Here is a 6077-nt window from a genome sequence, read left to right as displayed (position 1 = left end):
ATATAGTAATAATAATTATTCAAAACAGAATTTAAATTAAATTATGATAAAAAACGTGCCGTCATATTCTCCAAAAAGGGTCAAATTCTAGAAACAAAGACGCACCCTCCAGCCCCTCAATTCAGCGCTGTCCAAATGAGACTTTGAATATCAAAGAATTATTCACAACACCTAGGGGTGTTCGGGATTCCTTATTTTCATCAACTTATAACTTATAAACTTTTTGAAAAGTTAATAATGTGTATAAGGTGTTTGGCAAACTATAAGGACTTATGGATTTTAACTTAATGAGAAGACAAAATAAAGGGGTTTGAAAAGTTATGAATTTGTAACTTATTAACTTAATGAGTTTGATTTACCTATTACACCCTTCCAACCCTCAAAACTCATTACACTCCTTTTAAAATTTAAAAAAGAGTGTCCTTATTAGTCGTTTTGGTTTTCCCCAACTCATAAGCTAATCCAAACATGTTTTTAAAAACTTCTTTTAAAAAAAATCATAAGTTAATAAGGTCTTTTAACAAAAAGTCATTTTTCACTTAAATAAGCAATCCAAAACACACCCCTAATAAATAATCTGTAACTAATTCTGTTATTACGAGCTTCATAAACTGTTCACAATAATAATACTCCATATTAGGCTAAATATGTCTTCAATAATCTCTCAATCATCTGCGATTCACAGCAGCAGATTACATCTTCGTAACCGATCACACCTCCATACTCTTCGTTCCAAGGTATACGTTTCATCTCATTCTATTGGTTTATCATCACTTTTTGTATCAATTGTACAGCTTTTGAAGCGAATATGATCAATTTTTGCGTGTTTGTGAAAGTGAATCTTTCTGTTCTGCGATATGTATGCGGTTTAGCTGTAATGAATCAGCATGTTAGGTGTAATGTAAGTTAGGTCAAACAGATGCTAGTAATGATTATGCGTTATATTTTGTATAATATCAAGTAATTAGTATTCGAATGTGAAGCGGATATGATCTATTGTTGTGTAATTGCTTGTTTAATGTGTATTTGTGTGTATTTCAAGCTAAATCGTTCAGTTCTGTGATATGTATGCGGTTTAGCTGTAATGAATGAATCTGTTAGGTGTAAATTAGGTCAAACAGGCAGTTTAATATGCTAGTAATTGTTCTGTTACATTTTGTATGTGTAATTGCTTGTTTACCTTGTGTTTCTCAAAATGAATCGTTCGGTTGGGATATGTATGCGGTTTAGCTGTAATGAATTTATTTGTTAGGTGTAAGTTAGGTCAAACAGACAGTTTAATATGCTAGTAATTATTATTGAGCTACTTTTTGTATAATATTTGTGTAATTGCCTGCTTAATGTGTGTTTCTCAAGCTAAATCGCTTATTTCTGCGATATGTATGCGGTTTAGCGATAATGAATCGATCTGTTAGGTGTAATTACTGTCAAAAAGTCGGTTTAATATTCTAGTAATTATTATTGTGCTACATTTCATATAATTTTTGTGTAATTGCTTGTTTACTGTGTGTTCCTCAAGCTAAATCTATTAGTTCTGCTACAGGTATGCGGTTTATCTGTAATGAATTGATCTGGTAAGTGTTAGTTAGGTCAAAGATACGGTTTAATATGCTAGTAATTGCTATGTGTTACATTTCGTATAATATCAACGAATCGATACTCAAATGAAAATATTGTGTAGTCAATCTGTTTGGTGTATGTATGTTAAACAGGCGGTTCAATATGCTAGTAATGATTATTGTGTTGCATTTTGTATAATATCAACGAATTGATGCTCGAATGTAATTATTGTGTAATTGATTGTTTATTGTGTGTTTCTGAAGCTAGATCGTTCAGTTTTGCAATATGTATGCGGTTTAGCTATAATGAATCAATCTGTTAAGTGCAGATTAGGTCTAACATGCGGTTTAATATGTCAGTAATGATTATTGTGTTACAATTACATATAATATTAATGAATTGATATTCGAATGTGAGGTTTTTGAAGCGGATATTATCAGTTTTTCTGTAGTTTCTTGTTATTGCGTGTTTTTCAAGTTAAACCGTTCAGTTCTGTGATATGTATGTGGTTTAGCTAAAACGAATCGATCTGTTAGGTGTAAATATGGTCAGACAGGTGGTTTAATATGCTAGTAATGATTATTGTGTGACATTTCGTATAATATCAGCGAATCAGTATTTGAAAGTGAAGTTTTTGAAGCGGATGTGATCTATTGTTGTGTGATTGCATGTGTACTGTGTGTTTCTCAAGGTAAATCGTTCAGTTCTGTGATATGTATGGGGTTTAGCTGTAATGAATCAATCTGTTAGGTGTAGATACGGTCAAAGAGGCCGCGCAATAATTAATATGCTAGTAATGATACAGTGTTACACTTGTTCAACAGAAACTTGCAGTTTTTGACTTAACCTAGGGCTTTTTAGACTTAAATCAATCAGGTTTTGTAAGATTTATGTAGTTTTTAAGCTTCTATAATCTATATGTTTTGAAGTTGAAAAGTAGTAGGTGTGAGCTTAAGTCAAACTAGGGAGTATGCAGATATATGAATATCATCTTATTATTCTTTATGTAGATAACAAGCATGCTAGAATTTCAATTAGTTTATGTGTAATTTGGCAACTGGCCAACTGTTAAAGTTTTATTATGGTACTCTGGTGTCACTTGATGATACTTTTTGTTTGGTGTTCTTCATTCTTATCGTTTTTGTACTATTATTTTGTTGAGTCTTACCAAATATATTTTGAAAAATAATGCATAATATTTCCATAAATTTGAAATTGTTATCTTGAAGAAATAAGAACCACACTCACATGATTCATCGGAATAAGATTGCGCAGATAAACACTTAACACGGTTAAGGAATAACAATCAACATTTAATAAATAACTTCACACTTCACAGTACATATTTATTGCCCATTAAACACTTGAATCAATAGACAATGATGTCATATAAACATTTGATTGTTTAGCACTAGTTTTGGACATAAAGTTTCAAGTAGTGCTTAAATAAACAAGATCTACAAATTTGAGTTTCCATTACACATCAGTAACTAAAGTACTAAACAGTTACAGCTTAAATCAAATAAATAATAATACAAAATATAATTATTACAGTCTTACAGGTATATGTATTTTCAATTTTTTCTTGTCTTTGAAAATAGTTATTAAATGGTCTTGCTACACATTTTATATTTCAGGTGCTAATGATGATCAACAATAACGGGCATGCCATAAAAACGTCTACTTTAGAGAGTAATGTTGGGTTCGTAGGCCTTGTTGGCCCGGTTTATTATATGAAGTCAAAAGAGGAGACGGGTGTGGGCGGTCGGGCCCAAGCCCGGCCCGGTTTAGATTTCTTGCATAATAATTTACTAACCCTAGTTCAGTCTCTATATAAACAACATTATGTACTTGTAATATTGGTCACTCAATAAAGAAATACCTAGTTGCCACCCGTGGACGTAGGTCAGTTTAGACCGAACCACGTTAAATCCTCGTGTTCGTTTATTGCTTTCGTGTCGTGTTCAGTTTCGTGTGTGCGTTTAATCCTAACAAGTAAGTCAGCTCTTAATCATAGAATCAGATCACATAATGATATTTAGGGAAACCAAATTCAAGTGCCGTGGAATATGTAAATGGAGAAGAAGTTAGTGAACCAGTGGAAAATGTAAACTCTGAAAAACAAGGGTCAGCAAAGATTCATGATTTTTGTTTCGGCATTCCATATGGTGAGTTTCTTTTTTTTGTTGGTCCATTTTATAAGATGTATTTAATCTTATGTTATTACAAAAATAATCATTTCTTAACAAATCAATTAACAGGTGGCATTGTTTTCAGTGGTGGACTTATTGGTTTCATATTCTCAAGAAACCCTGCTTCTTTAGTAGCCGGTGGACTCTATGGTGGTGCTTTGCTGGCACTTAGCATTTTAAGCTTAAAAATATGGAAACAAGGCCAATCCAGCACACCATTCATTCTTGGACAATTAGGTCAATAATAATAATGAATCAAATACTATATGCTGGTGTAATAAAATATTCCTTAGATTCAGTATTTTGTAATTATTTCAGGAATTGCTGCTGCACTCCTTTGGAAGAATATTCAAACATATTCACTGGTAATATACTATTTATTGCACTCGCTATTTTACTTTTATCTATACGTCGTTTTGATCTAAACTACCAAATGTTCTTTTTATTATGCAGACCAAGAAGATATTACCAACTGGATTTAACATTTTCATAAGGTAACAAGTTATGGCAATTTCAATCCTTTTTCTAATGAACGGGTTATATGGTTCGTGTTGATTAAAAATAGCTAAGAAAGATCATGCCAAACGGGCCATGTATTTTAGGACATGCAACCTTCTAAACAAACACTATTAAAAATAACACATTGTAATGGTAAACTTGTAAGACATAGATGTTATAATAATATTTAATACATTAATGTTTGTGACTTTAATGTTTTGACAAGAAGCCGCTTTGGCCCGTTAGTAGACACGAGTAGGGGGTGTAAATGAGCCTAGCCGAACTCGAACTTGGCTTGTTTTGATTTGTGAGAGCTTGAGCTTAGCTCGTTTCAAGCTTTATTTCTAAAGCTCGAGCTCGGCTTATGAGTAATTTTTTAAGCTCAAGCTCGACTTGGAGCTCGGTTTATTTATTATATATTAATTGATTTATATACATATATATATATATACACATATATCTATGATACATATAAACGAAAACATAAAAATCCTACGTGTCGCTATGTGGTCGCTTCCCCTTTCTTTGGAGTCACCAGATTTACTTGATTTTTAAATGGAGGTTTCTCATGCATTTGACCCGAATTCACGGGTATGGGTCGCATCAAACCCATATATTTCTTAAACGGGTTATAACATCTCACTAAATTAAAAACTAATCTCACCAAATATTTGATATAAAAATCCTATAAAGTAGGGATATACTAAAATTAATATTTGATTTATTTAAAAAAAAGATGTATATTATTTATAATTAAAAAACCAATTTTATTATAAAAAAATAAACGGGTTTTGGGCCTCATCAAACCCATATAGCTTTTAAACCAGGTTATTACATCTCATTTTTTTGTGAAACAATTTATCATCAAACCATAAGTATATTATTAACTTTCATACAATAAAAAAAATAAAAATTCAAAAAATAACAAATATTAAAAACAAATAATATAAAACAACCCCCGTAATACGGGGGATAAAAACTAGTATATATATAATTATAGTTTTATATGTAATTAATATATATTCTTTAGTTATCATAATATTATAAATAATAATAATTATTATATAAATATATGTTTAATATATTAAATAAAATTTATATAAATAAAGGCTCGTTTAGACTTGCGAACCGGCTCGGTGTCGATATGTGAAGCTTGGGCTCAGGCACGGGCTCGGGCTCGTTCATTAAACAAACTTATTTCTGGGCTCGAGCTCGTTCTCGTTTAAGCTTGGCTCAATACGAGCTTTTAGCTAGACGATCTCAAGTAGCTCACGGGAGGTTTGGCTCGTTTACACCATATGCAAGAGCTTTAACTTAGAATCTTTTCCTTTTTTTTGGCCAGCACTGCAATGCTATGCTTTTACACATATGTTATTGTGTCCGGAGGAAACCCACCTCCGAAGAAATTGAAGTCTGCAGCTGCATCTGAGTCATAGAGTTTTAATATGTATGTCTGAGGTAATTTTTGTTAGCCTTTTTATGTATGATATAAAAATTATAGAGTTTTAATATGTATTTGTTTATTTTCGTTGTCATTACTACCATCAACGTTGTTGCTATCACCACGACCGTTGCACCACCACTATTGCTATTAGCATCAAATATTGGTTCTTTGTTTTGTCTAGTTTAGCTTTTGACTTTCTGGTATACAATATCTAGCAGAGAAATAGATAAATAAGGGAAAAAAGTATAACCATCTCATAAATAAAGGATATATAGTGGTTTGGTAAATGTTTATACTTCCTCATTGGCTGTCTATCAAGAGCCTTCTCCACTAATCTTTTATCTGAAGTATAGACATTACACATACAAACTGATCACTGCTGA

At 31.8% G+C, this 6077-nt stretch overlaps 1 pseudogene across 1 annotated transcript; it reads left to right on the top strand.

Annotated features, from left to right (window-relative positions):
* Nucleotides 1-573: 573 nt before the first annotated feature.
* Nucleotides 574-5874, top strand: LOC143542806 (protein FATTY ACID EXPORT 1, chloroplastic-like; annotated as a pseudogene). The gene is made up of 7 exons (XR_013136956.1): nt 574-737; nt 3198-3257; nt 3561-3728; nt 3822-3989; nt 4071-4117; nt 4206-4246; nt 5593-5874. The product of XR_013136956.1 is annotated as a protein FATTY ACID EXPORT 1, chloroplastic-like (transcript).
* Nucleotides 5875-6077: the final 203 nt, after the last annotated feature.

The sequence above is a fragment of the Bidens hawaiensis genome, unplaced genomic scaffold (genome assembly GCF_021521415.1).
Source record: "Bidens hawaiensis isolate Kalapana, Puna unplaced genomic scaffold, B.hawaiensis_p1.1 tig00012997_1, whole genome shotgun sequence".
NCBI lineage: Eukaryota > Viridiplantae > Streptophyta > Magnoliopsida > Asterales > Asteraceae > Bidens > Bidens hawaiensis.
This window is presented reverse-complemented; position numbering and strand designations above follow the sequence as displayed.